Here is a 19,000-nt window from a genome sequence, read left to right on the forward strand (position 1 = left end):
ATGTTCTCCCCATGTTTGCGTGGGTTTCCTCCCACATTCCAGACATACTGATAGGGAATTTAGGAGACAGTGCTAATAACATGTCAGTCCACCAATATCACTTTAAGGTTATATTATTCAAAAATTAAAATCACAACTGTTTTATTTTTGCCAGGTATCAGAAGCTCAGAGGGACATGTGATGTTTTCAGATTTGAAAGTAGATGATCTCGACACCACAGCAGATACATATGAAGAGCATGACATAATCTTAGATGTACCTTCAACCCTTCGCAGCAATGATCTATCATGTGAGCCTTTTCAACAAGTCCTCTCTTCTGGTTCATCACAGACTTCTAAGCAACAAAAAAGTCACAGAATGGGTTTTGAACATCAGAGCTGTCACACAGAAGAAAATCCATGTTCATGTTCTGAGTGTGTGGAATGTTTTACAAAGGAATTGCATCTGGTTAAACTTGAGACACTTGATAGTTTCGTGAATCCATTTACTTGTTCAGACTGTGGTGAAAGTTTTAACGAGAAAAATAGTCTTGTTAAACATGAGCGAATTCACACAGGGGAAAAACCATTTACATGTTTACACTGTGGACAGTGTTTTAAGTGGAAATCAGAACTTGCCGAACATCTAAGGATTCACACAGTGGTAGAGCCATATTCAGAACCATATTCATGTTCTGAATATGAAAGTTTTTTTAACCAGAGAACAGATCTTATTACACATCAGGGCAGTCACACAGACAAGAAGGCATTTTGTTTAGAATGTGGGAAATGTTTTACCAGGAAAACAAGTCTTGTTAGACATCAGAGAAGTCACACAGGGGAGAAGCCATTTTCATGTTCAATATGTGGAAAAAGTTTTAGCCGGAAATCCGTTCTTGCTACGCATGAGAGAATTCATACAGAGGAGAAGCTATTTACATGTTCAGATTGTGGGAAAGGATTTAACCAGAAATTACATCTTGTTAGACATCAGAAGCGCATTTCATGTTTATAATGAGGCAAAGTTGAAAGGTTAAATCACATGTTATTACACAACAAAGAATTTACACAGGATAAAGCTATCATTATGTTGAGAATGAAGAAAATGTTTTATTCCGACAACCAGTCTGGTTGAAGATCAAGAACTCACAAAGGGGCAAAGCCGTAGTTATGTCCTGAATTAGCAAAATATTGTCTGTTAAATCCTTATTCTTAAACATCAAAGAACGCTAACGAGGACGTAGACCTTTATCTTCTTCGAATGCGTGTTATTGACAAAACCAAAACATAGATACAACAGTTGAAGTCAAAGTGAAATCATATTTCATATACAATAGAAAAGCAATTCATAGGACTAAATTATGATAAAGAGTTGCCTGTGATTACAAATAAACATCTGTATTCAAAAAGGCAGAGAATGCAGATAACATGCCTGTCGTGTATAAAGTATTTACAATTTTATGTGTGGTGTGTGTGTTGTGACAAAATCACTGAGTACTGGATGGGAGATATGTATCACGGAGGTTGTTAGCTTCAGTCGTACATATCTCCGGTCTGCAAACCCTGTCTTATGAGGAAAGGTTTCAGGATTTGGGAATATTTAGCTTGCAAAAGAGAAGACTGAGAGGAGACTTAATAGCTCTCTACAAATATCTCAAGGGCTGTCACATTGTAGAAGGATCATCTTTATTCTCATTTACACCAGGAAAGACTAGAAGCAACGGAATGAAACTGAAAGGGAGGAGACCCAGATTAGATATTAGAAAAAACTTTTTGACAGAGTGATCAATGAGTGGAACAGGCTGCCACGAGAGGTGGTGAGTTCTCCTGCAATAGAATTCTTCAAACAGAGGCTGGACAAACATCTGTCTGGGATGATTTAGTGAATCCTGCTTTGAGCAGGGGGTTGGACCAGATGGCCCAGGAGGTCCCTTCCAACTCTACGATTCTATTATTCTATGTGATGTGGACCTAGGTAAAATGCTCCGGCACAAAGTGCTTAGAGGAGTTAATTGACCATTTTAAGGCCAAGGTTTTTTTGTGAACATCTGAAGAGTGGGTGGAAGACTGATATATCTCCACTTCAGGGTGGGCGTGGTTTAAGAGGTAAATAGCCTTCTGAGTTATTCAGTGTTCAGTGTGGCTGGAGGCGAGAGCTCCAGAGCTTTGTTACGCTAAACTCTGTTGTTGTCCCTCTGTGGGCGGATACCCAAGACCACATGGACTGTTTTATTACGTCATCTTTTCCTTTCTATTTATGCCAGAAAGGGTGTGTTTATTTTGATGAATTTTGCATTGGTTTATGCCATACTTTAATAAACCGCAGAAGATTGAAACAATAAATGTTCCTGTATCTACCTCTGTGAGCAGCTGAGTGAGCCGAGTGTACCTCAGTTCGTGGAGAATGTGGGCAAGAACCCCAGGAGCAAGTGTGATAGCTGTGGACAAACTGCATGTACAGGGTGAAGGCAGCTATAGGGATGGAACAGCGGTCGGACAAAATGGAGAAGCTGATCAAGCACCTGATCCTAAGCCAGCAGCAGAAAACCCAGCTGGAGACAACTAAACTGATGTAGATCTAGCTCCAGCAATGGCAGATGGAACTCCTAGCAGGGAATGTACACAGCAGAAAAGTTGCCACTCCTACAAGTCCAAGTGATGGCTCATACGTCCAGAAGGCAGTAAGATGAGTGATGATGTTGATGCATTTTTTCAACAATAGATTTTTATTAAAGAATTATTCAGATAACAAATAGGTGGCGTACAAGGAGAGGGGCAATCGTAACTGATGGGAAGGAGTAGAGGGTAAAGGAGGGGGGAAAGGAGCCTGAGGTGGGGGTCAGTTAGTTGAGTCTTAATCTAATATAAAGAATTAGGACGAATCTGGAGAGTCAGGAGCATGTAAACGAAGTGAAGGTATGGCGAGCAGAGTGTGGTTGGTGTATTCCGCCCAAGGAAGCCAAATTTTCTCAAATTTACAGACTTTATCCATAAGTATGGCAGATAGTTTTAATTGATCATATACCAAGAAAGGGGTCTCTCAACTTCTGATAAATCTAGACCTGACTTTTTCCATGCCAATGCTATAGTTTGGCTACTAGGAATATAAATTAGATGAGAATTTGGGTATGTTAAGGGATGATGGGGGTACATTTGGTAAGTAAGGCTTCCTTAGGGCTTTTGTTTTCAGGTTAGTGTTTGTGACTGAGAGAATAAGGTGATATACCCAAGTCCAAAATCTGTTCACCACAGGGCACATCCACCAAATATGGTACATATCCCCCGTGAGAATCACAACCTTTAAAACATTTGGGAGAGTAGCCTGGAATTGCTTTGGCAACTCTAGCTAGGGTTAAGTACACAATAATTAACACCTTAGTTTGTCTCTAGCATTATGGTATTTAGCATTCTGCTGATTGAAGATGACCAAATCTGAGACCATTCTGAGTCAGTAAGGGTAGAGCTGATATCAGACTCCCAAGGAGAGGTATAAGTTAATTTACACCTGTGTGAGATGTAGTTGATATGTGAGTAGACAAGTGAGATGGTACCGGGGAAGTGTGAATTATTGCTACATCTTTGTTCAAAAGGAGTGAACGTGTAAAGCGGGGTGGAGTTTCTCAGAAGTGTGGTAATGAAGTTCTTCAATTGTAAATAGCTGAATATTTCTGGGAATGGAATAATACAGTCAACTTTTAAATAGATGATGGACTCTCATAATCCCCACCAGATGGCAACAGCGGAACATAAAGCCATTACTAATGTTCCTTTTTTTCTGGTGTAGTCCCAATCACTCCTTCCCATCCAAAAAGGGTATACCGTTCCTAGTTTCTTTTTCTTGTCCTCCTCTAATCCCAAACTAACCCTCCTCCAGCAGTTTGAGTTTCAGCTCCCTCCAAAGATTTTCTATTATGTTCCGGTCTGTAGACTGGCTGGGCCATTAAAAGACCTTGAAATGCTTCTTACAGAGCCATTCCTTAGTTGACCTTGCTGTGTGTTTTGGGTTGCTGTCATGCTTGAAGCCCCAGCCATGGCCCATCTTCAATGTGTTTATGGAGGGAAGGAGGTTGTTGGCCAAACTCTCCATCCATCCTCCCTTCAATACTGTGCAGTCTTCATGTACCCTTTCCACAAAAGCACCCTCAAAGTATGATGTTTCCCCCACTTTGGTTCACAGTTAGGACAGTGTTCTTGGGGTTGTACTCCTCCTTCTTCTTCCTATAAACATGGTGAGTGGAGTTGATACGAAAAAAGTTTTATTTTGGTCTCATCTGACCACATGACTTTATCCCATGCTTCCTCCGAATTATCCAGATGGTCATTGGCGAACTTCAAACAGATCTGGACATGTAGTGGCATGAGTGTGCTCTGTGATACTCTATCACTCCAGTATCTGGGTGTCACGGGGTTACCGCAACAGAGAGGAGCCAGAAGACCACAGCGTTTGATTGCTCCTACTCCTGCGCTGAAATTCTCCTTTTTAAATAGTGTTTATTTCTTTTGGCAGAACATGGGTTACTCGGCCATGTTGGAAACTCTAGGAGTATGAGCTCTCTGCTGAGTTCAGTTAACCACTCCTATCCCCTTTATAATCTGGGTCCTGATTCAAACCCTTGTCAGAGGTAGCTTTTGCTGCATGGCTTGGAGGAGAGAGGTGTTCATAAGAAAAGACGTTTTGGAGGAGTTATCTGTGACTTTTGCGTGGTTTGTAAGTATGAGAATTCCCTTCCCTCTTCTGCCTTTGGTTTTTTCCCCATCCTCCACTCCCGGGGCATTCTTCTGTTATATGAGAGTGAATATTTGTATGCTTGGTATTTTCAGTTTACCCTTGGTTGTGTTGCCTTGATTGTCAGGCTGGTGTGCTGCAATGCACAGTAGTGCCCCTTTTCCCTGGGTGGGGGAAGAGAACAGATGGAGGGCTGATTCAGGAGATAAGGCAAGGGTGGTGCCTGCGGCATCTTCACCTTCAGAAGTATCCTAGGGAGTAGGGCAAGCTATGGCGCCCCCTAATAGTAGGGACAGGGAAGGAGCCTCTCACTGGCGTAACTACCGGGGTAGCAGCCGAAGCGGTTGCTTTGGGGCCCGGCCCATGTAGGGGCCCCGGCTCTGATCGGCGCTACCCGGTAGTGTGCAATTAAGTACATGAGGCGATTTGCACCAGCTGCTCAAGCGGCAGGCAGCAGGGGGCGGCACTATGCGCTCCTCTACCCGCGGCAGCACCTACAATTTAGCCTTTGCACGCTGATGCTGCGGTCGTGCAAGAGGCTGTAATTGATGTGGTCACAGGAGGGAAGGTGTCAGGGCCCCCTGATCATGTGACCCATGACCCCTCCACTCCTGTGACCTCATCACAGGTCCTGTGCGCATCATTCCATGGTTTATGCAGGACTGCTCTGTCATCGTGAGTGAGCTACTTGTGCGTGTGAGCTGTGATACTTGCGTGTGAGCTGTGTGTGTGATATGTGTGAGCGGTGTGTGTGATACTTGTGAGCGAGGTGTGTGTGATATTTGTGAGCTGTGTGTGTGATACTTGTGAGCGGTGTGTGTGATACGTGTGAGCGGTGTGTGTGATACGTGTGAGCGGTGTGTGTGATACGTGTGAGCGGTGTGTGTGATACGTGTGAGCGGTGTGTGTGTGATACGTGTGAGCGGTGTGTGTGATACGTGTGAGCGGTGTGTGTGATACGTGTGAGCGGTGTGTGTGTGATACGTGTGAGCGGTGTGTGTGTGATACGTGTGAGCTGTGATACGTGCGAGCTGGGTGTGTGATACGTGCGAGCTGGGTGTGTGTGATACGTGTGAGCTGTGTGTGATACGTGTGAGCTGTGTGTGTGTGATACGTGTGAGCTGTGTGTGTGTGATACGTGTGAGCTGTGTGTGTGTGTGATACGTGTGAGCTGTGTGTATGTGATACGTGTGAGCTGTGTGTATGTGATACGTGTGAGCTGTGTGTGAGTGATGTGTGAGCTGGGTGTGTGTGATACGTGTGAGCTGTGATACGTGCGAGCTGTGTGTGTGTGATACGTGTGAGCTGTGTGTGTGTGTGATACGTGTGAGCTGTGTGTGTGTGTGCGATACATGTGAGCTGTGTGTGTGTGAGGTGTGAGCTGTGTGTGATACGCGTGAGCTACTTGTGTGAGCTGTGTGTGTGTGTGTGTGTGAGCTAAAGCAAAAGTTGGCACAACCTGCCAGTGTTCTACGATTTGGGTGAGGACATTCATTGTATGTGGGCTGGTGAATTTTTTTTTTTGTCAGGGCTGCTTTTTGGTCTCAGCCCGGCTCTGTGTAAGGAGCAGAGCCGCGTGTGTACGAGGTGTACGGAGCGGAGCCGTGTGTGTGCGAGGTGTAAGGAGCAGAGCCGTGCGTGTGTGCGAGGTGTAAGGAGCAGAGCCGTGCGTGTGTACGAGTTGTATGGAGCAGAGCCGTGCTTGTGTACGTAGTGGAGCCGTGCGTGTGTACGAGGTGTACGGAGCGGAGCTGCGTGTGTACAAGGTGTACGGAGCGGAGCCGTGCGTGTGTGCGAGGTGTACGGAGCGGAACTGCGAGTGTACAAGGTGTATGGAGCAAAGCCGCATGTGTACAAGGTTTACGGAGTGGAGCCATTTGTGTACAAGGTTTACAGAGCGTGGCCACGTGTGTATGAGGTGTACGGAGCAGAGCCGCGTGTGCATGAGGTTTACGGAGTGGAGTCGTGTGTGTGCGAGGTGTACAGAGTGGACTTGTGTGTGTGTGTGTGTGTGTGTGTGTGTGTGTGTGAGAGGCATAAAAAGCGGAACCGTGTGTTTATGATGTGTGCAGAGCCATACGTGTACAGCGGGACAGTCCTGATTTTGAGAGAGATTCTGTCCCACTGCCCCACCTGGGAGCTTACTTTTCCCACGGACACAGGAGTACACGGCAGACCCCCGCGGAGTGCTTTAAAATTCGCAAGTGACGTTCTACCGGAAGTGATGTGCTAGAAGCTGAACGGAAATTAGGTAATTTCGGGAGGAGATTGTGACGGAACCATGGAGGCACTTCAGGGAATGTTTCAATTCCATCACCATGTTCTCCAACAGCGCGGACAGCAGGATCGCCTTGGATTCGGGGTTGCCAGCCATGTAAGCGGATCATGATATGTCCTGCATCGGGAGGCTCAGGTGGGCACTACAGTGGTAGCCGGGCTGCTATAATATCTTTATATAATCTTTCTCTCTCTGTTTCTTTATCTCTCTAATCTTTCTTTTTTTTTTCTCTTAGTTCTTTCTTTCTCTCTCTGTTTCTTTCTTTCTTTCCCCTCTTTCTTTCTCTCTCTGTCGTCTTTCTTTCCCCTCTTTCTTTCTCGCTCTCTCTCGTCTTTCTTTCCCCTCTTTCTCTCTTTGTTCTTTCTTTCTCTCTCTGTTTTTTTTCTCTCTGTTCTTTTCCTCAGTACCAGTCAGTGTGCCCACAGTACCAGTAGAATAAGAGGGGTAGGAAACTAGGTGGCACTGGTCATATTGAGCATCTCATACTTTTTACTGGTGTATAATCATATGCCCTGCGCACCCCCATAAAGTGGGCCAGCCCCAGACAACAGAGCACAAACAAATCACTATTACTATCAGTCCAAGTGGACAATTATATACGTAAAGTTAATGATGTCCCTGTACCAAGCAGTGCGGAGGATCAGAATACACGGAGGAGACCAGAGCAGCGGGGTTTGGGGAGAAGAATTATATGGGGACCATTATACTGTATGAAGTAATATATGGTGCCCATTATTTTTCTTTGGGGGGGCCATTCAGACTTTTGCTATGGGGTCCCATGATTTCTAGGTACGCCCCTGGAGCCTCTGGTCCCAGGTTACCTGACAGCGTTGGTCATGACACTGGGTGTTCGGATGTGCTTGTTACTGAGAGTGCCTTTCAACTGGTGCTCGACTTCAAACGCTTGGTAGTGGCATTACTGTGATTGGTTGGCTGTGTGACATCATCAAGGGTTATAAAAGGACAAATGCTGCTAGGCTCAGCACCATTGCTATTGGAGGGAGAGAGTGCTTGTCTAGGCGTGTATGTGTGCACAGTTTAATGAATCAGAGTTCTGTAGTGTTGATATTGGTGCTGAAACTGAGCCATAATACTAACAGTCTTTATATGGGTTAATCTTGTGTTTTGGTGTTTGTATCAGACAAATTCTGCATTTAGTCTAGAGAGGGAGAGTTGAAAGAGCAGGGAGAGTGGCTGAATACAGTCTCTAGACAGGGATTAAGGCTTTGCAGGCCATTGCTAAATATATAGCTGTGCCAATTGACCAATAGGCTAGTTGGGAGAGACCAGTAGGCGAGCCAGGGCAGGATAAATGCTATCTGACCTGCTAGCCGCAAGGTATGAGCAGGTGGCGTCCCAGGGAAAGGTCGTGACATGAAGGAAGGGAGTAGGATGAACTATTCTTGCTAAAGTAATGAACCTGGCAGAGGCTTCTCAAGGCAGCTCACGATGGTTCTGCCACCCCTGAGAGATCAGACTATCTTTTGGATCCCCTACCTATTATGCAGGAGCAGGCTATGGTGCAGTTTGACACAGGAGCCTTTGAGTGTGGGAGTACAAAAAACTACACTTTAAAAGTATTTGCGTGAGGCGCACCAGTTGTTGCCTTTCAGGAGTCTATGCCTGACACTCCTCATATTTTTTTTCCTGGCTCTGTACTTTCTGCAAAGCATTTGAGTGTAAAAGTACATCAACTACACTCTCTCAAATTGTTACGTTCAAAAAACTATTATGGATTCAATTAGTCGTCCATACACTTGAACTCTGTTATTCTTACATTACAGAGGTATGTAAAACTACAAAAAAGCGTTAAAATATTTCTGGATTCAATTAGGTATCCATAGAGTATTACGTGCTTTCTGTTACATTTCAGTGGTATATACCGTAACCCCTTAATGACCGCTGATACGCATTAAAACATGCTTGTTAAGGATACTTATTCCCCCATTGCTGTTTTTACAATGGTTATGGGGAATAAGGGAATATCGGCAGTGATTCCCACAGGTGTCAGCTCTACTTGACAGCTGCCACCCTGAAGTATTGGATCCAGACGGTTTTGCGGCAGATTTAACCCCTTAAATACAGCTGTCAATCGCGACAGTGGTATTTCAGTTGTTGCAAAGGGTCACAAGACCCTCTTAGTAACCATCATACCCCCTAGATGTGAATCGCGGGTCTTGATGGTTACCATGGTACCCTAAGGTCATGTGATGACTTAAGGATATGGTGACCACTGAGATTCGGCAATAAGCTGAGTCTCATGGGCAGTCAGTGAGACACTGACCATCTCATACACCACTTTACGTGAGTGCAGTAGTGTATGGGTCAAGTGATCAAAATAAAAATTATACATGTCCCACTGTGGGATTAAGTAAAAAAGTTGAATTAAACATGTAAAAAAAGTAAGAAAACTAAAAAAATGTGCACAAAAATCAATAAAATCTGCTTCACAAACTCAAAACGCAACATCTGTGATAAAACAAAAATTAGCAAAAAAGAAGGACACATAATTGGTATTTCCACGTCCGGAATGGCTCGCTGTATAAAACTGGCACATTTAATTATTTATTCTGTTCGGTGATCACCATAAAAAACAAACATGCCAAAAATGTCATTATTTCATCATATTCAAACAGTAAAAGTTTTAGCCAGCTCTCCCAGTGTGTCGCCTTGAGGAGATCCATTTACTGCCAGGAAGCCGCACGGAGTTGATATTGGAGAGGCACACCCATAATACAATAGCCACAGGAAGCAATCTATCCCAGACAACTGGCATTCTTTCCTTTCCTAACCCTGCCATGTGCCGAAGCAGAAGTTTTTGACCCCATATGGGGTGTAGTCGTGTTTGTGACAAATTGCACAACAAATTATGGAGTTCATTTTGTCCTATTATCCATTGTGAAAATTCCGGGCAAAAACAACATTTCCGTGAACAAAATAAAAATCTCAATATGTCAGCCTAAATTTAGCAAGTTCTGTGTAGTACCTGTGTGTTCAAAATGCTCACTATACCCCTGGATAAAATCCTTTAGTGGTGTAGCTTCCAAAATAGGGTACCTTTTTTGTGGGGGTTTTTTCACTGTTTAGGCACAGCAGGGGATCTCCAAATGTGACATGAAGTCCGCAGACCATTCCATCAAAGTCTGTGTTCCAAAACGTCACTCCTTATTTTCCCCGAGTCCTGCCGTGCGTCCAAACTGTAGTTTTCCTCCACATATGGGGTATCGGCATACAAAAAAATTTGGGGTCCATTTTCTCTTGTTACCTGTCAGAATAAAAAAAATTGGGGCTAAAAGTACATATTTGTGGGTAAAATATTTTTAATTTTCACAGCTCTACGTTATAAACTTCTGTGAAGCACCTGGGGGTTCAAGGTGCTCACCACACATGTAGATACATTCCTCAAGGGATCTAGTTTCCAAAATGGAGTCACTTGTCGGGGTATTCCACTGTTTTGCACATCAGGGGCTCTCCAAACGCAACATGGTGTTTGCTCTCGATTCCAGCCATTTTTGTGTTCAAAAAGTTAAACTGTGCCACTTACATTCCAAGACCTGCCACGCGCACAAACAGTGAATTTCCCCCACATATGGGGTAGTGGCATACTCAGGAGAAATTGCATAACAAATTTTAGGGACCATTTTCTCCGGTTACCCTTGTGAAAACAACAAATTTTGAGCTAAAAGTAATTTTTTTGTGAAAAAAGTTAAATGTTCATTTTTTTGTTCCACACTTTAGTTCCTGTGAAGCACTGTAAGGGTTAATAAACTTTTTGAATGTGGTTTTGAGTACTTTGAGAGGTGCATTTTTTTAGAATGGTGTTTCTTTTGGTATTTTCAGTCATATAGGCCCCCAAAGTCACTTCAACTGTGATTTAGTCCCTTAAAAATGGTTTTGTAAACTTTGTTGCAAAAATGAGAAATTGCTGATCAATTTTTAATCCTTCAAACTTTCTAATAAAAAAAAGTTTAAAAAATGATGCAGATTTAAAGTAGACATGTGGAACATGTTATTTAATATCTGTTTTGTGTGACACAGCTCTGCTTTAAGGGTATAAACATTAAAAGTTTGAAAATTGCTGAATTTTTTAAATTTTCACTAATTTTTTTATATTTTTACAAATAAACGCAAATCATATCAGACAAATGTTACAAGATATATGAAGTACAATATGTCACGAGAAAATCATCCCCAAATCATTGGGATCCGATGAAGCATTCCAGAGTTATTACCACATAAAGTGACATTGGTCAGATTTAAAAAATGTAGCCTTGTTATTAAGGTCAAAATTGACTCTGTCACTAAGAGGTTAACACTCCAAAAAAGTCTTCAAAAATGTTTCTCTATTCAGTTACTTAGTTATATACTATTACATACTGTGGAATACATTTCTGTGGTATATAACCCTCAAAAAAGCGTTCAAAATTATTTCGCAATTATATTGCTCATCCATAGAGTATTATGTGCTCTGTGGTACATTTCAGTGTTACATAGCAATCCAACAAAGCGTTTAATTTTTTTTTTTTCAGATAATCATTCATACAGTATTAGGTGATTTTTTTTTTTTTTTTTATTTAAGAATGCTGTTACAAAGATATTATGAAAATACAAGTCAGTGTAATCAACATTCAGATTTTCTTTAATAAAGGAATTCAGGGAAGGAATGGGAGAAGAGGTGGGAAGGGAAAACACATGGATTCAGGTAAAGTTGGGGAAGAATGGGAGGGGTGGTAGTCCCACTCGGTGAGAGCCTCTATCTCTTTTCACACAATTATTGAAAACAAGTATATATAATCATATAAAGCATAAATAGTATGCTGCATTAGAATTCTTTTCGTTAGAGCTTAATATTCTTTTGGTATATAAACCTGTTAGGAGTCAGATTTCTGCCTCTCCTTTGCTGAAATCTAGGTCCTCACATTCTGCAGTCTCCTGCGCTTTCCCTGCTGCAGAGGAGACTGCAGAGGAGATTGCCCTGCGGCAACTCTCTCCAGAGGCTAAGTTCTTTGTTCCCTTATCTGAGCATGCTCATGGGACGAACTCCCATTGGAGTTCGGGAGTCCAGTGCTCAGGTCCTGTGTTGAATCCCATTGGCTCTTCCTGGAGCCTTGGAGATTTCCGGAAGGTCCCGTTCGGTATAAAAAGCGCGCATGGCTGTTCCGCCATATGCTAGTATATTCATACTTGCTGCTGCATGTTTGTTGATGGATGCTTAGACTGGTGAATGACTCATTTGAAACCCTCATTCCTCTGATACTACGTCTGTGTGAGTGTTTGAGTTCTGCCAGTAGCAGCGCTAGCGCCAGCGCGCATTTGCTCCATCTAAGCAGCTTAGCGTCTGCATTGCGCCAGCGTGAGAGCGGCGTTTTGCCAGCGGCACAATTATCGCCGCACTGCCCTTGCAGTCCTGCCGGGCGTTCGCAGTTGCGACGCCACGCACACTTGTCTTTACAGTAGGTCTAGACGGAGTAGTCCTGCTGTCTAAGGCTACTCCTGTGACCATAAATACCGCGTGTGCATCGCTGAGAGTCTGTGACCTTAAACATACTCAGCGTTTCTGTGTTTGGTTTTTGCTTGCAGCCTCTGAGATTGGAACAGAGCTTGCTTAGTGTAATTGGGTGCAGTTTAACCCTTTGCACACTGCCGCCATATTGCTCTGCCTTCACTTAGCTGCGGTTTTTCCAGCTTCCGCACGGTGGACCCTGAGTGGCGAAGGCACTTTAATTATATTTTTATTTAGTGCCTTCCGCCACTCCTAACATTATACTAGCGCCAGGGTCTGGCTAGTGATGGCAGATCAGCAGCAACTTATGCAGTGCATACGGCAGCTTGAGAACTGGTTACTCACCCTCAAGAAGGCTCTCGCCGCTGCACAGGCTACGGATGCTGCTGTACAGGCTCTAACTGATGCGGTAGGCTGTATGTCCGTGTCCACCCTTGCACCGACAGTCACCCGCCTCCTGTTACCCGATAAGTTCTCCGGGGATGGCACCTCCTGTAGGAGTTTCATCAGCCAGTGCTCAATCCACCTGGAGCTGCTGGCTGCGCAATTCCACACAGAACGAGCCAAGGTGGCATTTGTTATATCCCTACTGTCGGGCAAGGCTCTGGAATGGGCTACGACTTTGTGGGAGCGCGGTGATTCTGAGATACGGACCGCAGGGCACCTGTTAATGGCCATCAAGCAGGTCTTCCTCCGCCCACAGGTCACGCATGACACATCTTTGCAGTTACTCGCACTGACTCAGGGGTCGCTCTCAGTTAGCCAGTATGCCGTCCGTTTTCGGACACTGGTGTCCGAGCTGGAGTGGTCCAACAAAGCCCTTATCCCCGTTTTTTTGCGTGGGCTAGCAGAGCATGTCAAGGATGCTCTCTCAACTAGAGAGGTCATCACCAGCCTGGAGGAGCTAATTTCTGTCTCCTCGCGTATCAACCTCCTTTTTTCGGAGCGCGGTATGGAGCGGGCTCACTCCAAGCGGAGACCTAGCTCGGCTCCCAAATTTTTTGAACCTCTTGAGCTGCCTGAGCCAGAGGTTCTACCCCCAGAACCCATGGAGGTGTCTCGCACCGGTTTTGATACAGGTCCGACCCAAGAGTCCTTTTGCGGTTGTTACCATGTGTGTGCTGCTTCTCAGGAAGCCAGCTCCCCGCAATGCTCGGAATCTGAACCGGTTGTCGAGACCTTTGTCCCGCCTCATCTTAGGACTCAGGTTCTCACTTGGGCACACGGGTCCAATGCGCACAACCATCGGGGCTATATGCAAACCACAAAGCTATTGGCCGGTGCGTATTGGTGGCCGCACAGGGCTCGGGACATCAAAAGATTTATTCAGGCATGCACCTCATGTGCTCAGAATAGCCTTCGTAGGCAGAGGGTGGTGACGGCCGCCGACTCACGGCGACGCTCTGTTGCATCGCCTGCTCCCGCCATTTCCTAGGTGTCTCTTCTGAAACCTGGTGACCTTGCCTCCACTGATGCCGTCCAGGTGTCCCGGTTTACAGTCTCACCTACCAGGACACCAAGCTCGCCTTTGGACGAGTTTTTGCCCTATGCCACCACAGGGCACAGGTTGTTGGTCCGAAGGGCTCAGGGAGGAGGGGGCCCTAGGAGGGGGGTAATGTTAGGAGTCAGATTTCTGCCTCTCCTTTGCTGATATCTAGGTCCTCACATTCTGCAGTCTCCTGCGCTTTCCCTGCTGCAGAGGAGATTGCCCTGTAGCCTCTGGAGAGAGTTGCCAAGTCCTTTGTTCCCTTATCTGAGCATGCTCATGGGACAAACTCCCATTGGAGTTCGGAAGTCAGGTACTCAGGTCCTGTGTCGAATCCCATTGGCTCTTCCTGGAGCCTTGGAGATTTCCGGAAGGTCCCGTTCGGTATAAAAAGCGCGCATGGCTGTTCCGCTATGCGCTAATATATTCATACTTGCTGCTGCATGTTTGTTGATGGATGCTTGGACTGGTGAATGACTCATTTGAAACCCCCATTCCTCTGATACTACGTCTGTGTGAGTGTTTGAGTTCTGCCAGTAGCAGCGCTAGCGCCAGCATTTGCTCCATCTATCTCATCAGCTTAGCATCTGCATTGCGCCAGCGTGAGAGCGGCGTTTTGCCAGCGGCGCAATTATCGCCGCACTGCCATTGCAGTCCTGCCGGGCGTTCGCAGTTGCGAAGCCACACACACATGTTCTTTACGGTAGGTCTAGACGGAGTAGTCCTGCTGTCTAAGGCTACTCCTGTGACCATAAATACCGCATGTGCATCGCTGAGAGTCTGTGACCTTAAACAGACTCAGCGTTTCTGTGTTTGGTTTTTGCTTGCAGCCTCTGAGATTGGAACAGAGCTTGCTTAGTGTAATTGGGTGCAGTTTAACCCTTTGCACACTGCCGCCATATTGCTCTGCCTTCACTTAGCTGCGGTTTTTCCAGCTTCCGCACGGTGGACCCTGAGTGGCGAAGGCACTTTAATTATATTTTTATTTAGTGCCTTCTGTCACTTCTAACATAAACCATTGGTGCCATCTTCCATTTAAATTGTCTTGTTTGCGGTGAGCTAGTCGATTTTTTCAAGAGAATATATATTGTTAGCTTTGTTTACCCATTCTGATAAGGAAGGTGGATCAGTATCCTTCCAATGTCTAGCGATGAGATTTTTATCTGCGTTAAGTAAACGAGAGCTTACAATACAATCACTTACACATTTGAGCTCAGGACAAACATTCAAGAGGATTTGTTTGGGTGTCAGAGGGGGTATTGTTCGAAAGACCTTCTTACAGTGACTATATCTCATTTTCCAGAAGGGTATAATTTTAGTGCATTCATACCATATATGCGCAGGTGTATCTGGCAGTAAGTTGCATCTCCAACAATAAGAAGAGTGAGATTTGTCGATCCTAGAGAGAATATCTGGGTTTTAATACCATCGAGAAATAATCTTGTAGTTTAGTTCCTTGTATCTCGTTGAAGGAGAAATGGAGTGAATCTCTTTCCAAAGTTTATAAATTTCCTCTGGTGATAATGATATATTTAATTCTTTCTCCCATTTGCTAATGAAATTAGGAGGTTCTCCCGTCTCACAAAGTAATTTGTAGATTTTAGATATAATTTTTTTATTTGTTTTAAAGTCAAAAAAGATATCTTGAGTATATAGGTGAAATTATTGGAGATATTAGGTATCTGAATTCTGATTGTTTCTTTAATAATTTCAAATTCTGTCTCTGACATTATAACACCTCTAAGTATGGTCCTGAGCTCACTTGTAGAAATGATACGATTTTTCTGAACAAAATGGCCAATGTGTATAATAAGGAAAAATCCCTAGATTTATTTTTAATGGCTTTATCTATTCGGGATCAAGTGTAATAATGGCGTATATGTGCAAAAACTAGGAACAAAGTTATACTTTTTATTAGTTCTGTTCCAAATAGATATTGAAAGTTTAGTTAAAGGGTTCTCGATCTCACAGTATTTAAATTTATTATATGGTGTTGACCAAATATAATGATTAATATTTTTATTTAAAAGATTAAGTTCGATGTCGACCCACAGTTTCCTAGGGGGAGAAATTATTGCTTTCCTTATTCTGGCCATATGTGAGGTGTGTCTATATTTCTCTAAGTCAGGTAAACCCAGTCCTCCTTTGCATTTTCTTTTTGTTAGCGTTGAGTGTTTGATCTTACTACTTTTGTTCTGCCAAATAAATTTGGAGATCAGAGTTTTAATTTTTTGAAAAAAGGATTGTGGGATGGAGCTGTTTATCCTGGTCCCTAAATATGTGATATGAGAGCAGTTATTTCTAAATGGAGATTTCTTAGATAAGAGGGTCCAATCTTCCTGGTTGACATTAATGTTTAACATTTGTGACTTAGAAAGATTTATCTTAAAGTTTGATACTCAGCCAAATTCCTGTATTTCTTCAGTTAGTGGTTTGATAGATTTCCAGGGGTCTTTTAAGTAAAAAAGAACATCGTCTGCAAATGCGGCTATTTTATGTTCTTTGTCACCACACCTTACACCTTGGATTTTGGCGTTTTGTCTAATTTTTTGTAGAAAAGTTTCCATAACCAATATAAATAGGAGTGTGTATAGAGGGCACCCTTGTCTTGTCCCGTTCTTTAAAAGATCATTATTGATTTTCAGTCGAGCTGTTGGATTAGAGTATAGAGCAAGGATTTTCCCTATGAAGGAGTCAGGAAAGCCAAACTTCGTTAATGTTTTTTCCATATACTCCCAATCAATTCTCCGATCAAAAGCCTTTTCGGCATCAGTTGATAGAAGAGCGGTTTGAATATTTTTGCATTTTGTAAAATGAATTATATTCAGGGTTTTTATAATATTTTCTTTGGCTTCTCTACCCCCCACAAAGCCCACCTGGTCGAGGTTGATCAGATCCGACAAAAGGTTCTGTACCCTTTTGGCCAAAATCCTTGCATACAACTTGATATCGTTGTTAATCAACGAGATTGGTCGATAGCTGCCACAAAGGGTTGGGTCCTTACCCTCTTTCGGGATAAGAGCAATATGGACTGCGAGTGCTTCCGTTTTAAATGTATTTGTTCTAGTTATATTGTTAAAGTATTTCAGTAGATATGGGCGAGTTCTTCTCTGAAAATTTTATAGTACTCCATAGAGTATCCATCTGGGCCTGGACTTTTCCCTTTGGGGCTTGTTTTAATGGCAGATTCTAGTTCATCCATTGTGATTGGGTTATCTAGAGTTTGTATTTGCTGGAGTGTTAGTTTAGGTAGTTCTATTGTTTGTAGGTAATTATTCATGAGTTCAGATTTCCTTTTCGGATCTGTGGAGTATTATGCTTTTAAGTTATAAAGATTTGAATAAAATAAACTAAAAATATCTGCTATTTCCTCCGTTTTGTGGTGCATTTGATCTCGCGAATCTTTAATTTTTTATATAGAAGCTGAATTAATTTTTTTTTTTATCTATGTTCGCCAGATTTTTTCCGCACTTATTTGCCTGGGTGTATATTTTAAATCTTGAGTATTGCAAGTATTTTTCAGATTCTTGTCTCAACAATTCTCTGAGTTCTGCTCTAAGTCTAAAAAGATCTTTTTCTAAAGAGGCTTCTTGAGAGAATTTAAGTTTCTCCTCTAGTACCCTTATTTGGGATAGTAGTGAGGTTGTGAGTTTCTCCTTTTCTTTCTTTTTCCTAGAGCCCAATTCTAAGAGAGCCCCTGAGCACCGCTTTGTGTGCCTCCCAAACATTACAATCAGAGATATCGTTACTACTTTTTTCCAGAAAGAATTGTTTAATATTCTTCCTTATGGATTCTCGAGACTCAGTATCGTATATTAAATTATTAAGTTTCCAATTAAAGGTGCATTTTTTTGTGTTACTTAGTATGATGGTGAACAATGGGGCATGGTCCGAGTATATTATATTATCGTAAGAGGTCTTTTTAACCGAGCTTATTAGGTGATGTGGTATGAATAGATAGTCGATTCTTGAGTATTTTTTTATGTACCGATGAGAAGAACGAATAATCCCTCGTTGAAGGGTGTATTGTTCTCCATGTATCCAACAGGAGAAGATCCGTCACTGATTTTTTTTAAATATCTAGTTTTATGTGGTATGGATGATTGCCCATTAGAAGTGTCAAGAGGGGGATGTAGGGGGATGTTGAAGTCGCCTCCCAGAATTGGTACGCCTTCAACAAAATGATTCAAAAGCCTAAATATTTTTTTTTAAAAAGGGAAGGTGATTCACATTCGGGGCATATATATTAATTAAAGTGTATGTCTTGTTATAGATCATACATTTCAGAAAAAGATATCTTCCATCTCCATCAAGTAAGGCATCCTTAAATACAAAGGGGAGATTCTTGCTAACAACAATGGAGACCCCTTTATTTCTTTTATTTGGAGAGGTAGAGTTGTACCATTTGGTGAATGTTTTATTTTTGGTTATGGGGGTATACGTTCTCTTGAAATGGGTTTCTTGAAATAAGATTATATCCACTTTATTCTTCTCTAAATGTCTATGTATTTGTGATCTTTTCTGTGGAACATTTATGCCTTTAACATTGAAGGTTGCTATGTTTAATTTGGTCATATGTATGGATTGTAATTGAAAACTTTGTGTAAGAGGCTACCAATAGGACCTAAGGGGAAAAACTTACAACTGCGGGTAACAGTTATTAACGTATTTGCCCAACAAATCCTTGAATATGTAGATAAGAGTAGATGAAATGTCCTTATCCAAAAAAATTTCAGGAAGCCATCTGATTCTCAAATTGTTCCTTCTTGACCTGTTCTCTAGGTCATCTATATGGATTTTTTGTAGGAAACTCTCCTTTTGATTATCAATTAAAATTTCGGTAACACGTTCGGAGTGTGTGGATATCTGATCACGAGTTTCTTCCAAGTTCTGCACTCTTGTGTAAACCTGCCTGACATCTTTTTTAAGATCCGCTATTTCTTCTTTAATGGTTTGGGTAAAGTCTTTAAAGAGCTTCCTGATGCATTCTGTAGTAGGTAGGGTTTTAATATAATCTTTTAGGCTAAGT

The 19,000-nt window shown here is 42.8% G+C and overlaps 1 protein-coding gene across 1 annotated transcript in view; it reads left to right on the forward strand.

The window, feature by feature from the left end:
- Window positions 1–19,000, forward strand: part of LOC141051120 (uncharacterized) — a 213,212-nt gene that overhangs the window by 81,895 nt on the left and 112,317 nt on the right. The gene's annotated exons all lie outside the window — the stretch shown is intronic.

The sequence above is a fragment of the Dendrobates tinctorius genome, unplaced genomic scaffold, assembly GCF_039654945.1.
Source record: "Dendrobates tinctorius isolate UK_male_01 unplaced genomic scaffold, ASM3965494v1 ptg000155l, whole genome shotgun sequence".
Taxonomy (NCBI): Eukaryota; Metazoa; Chordata; class Amphibia; order Anura; family Dendrobatidae; genus Dendrobates; species Dendrobates tinctorius.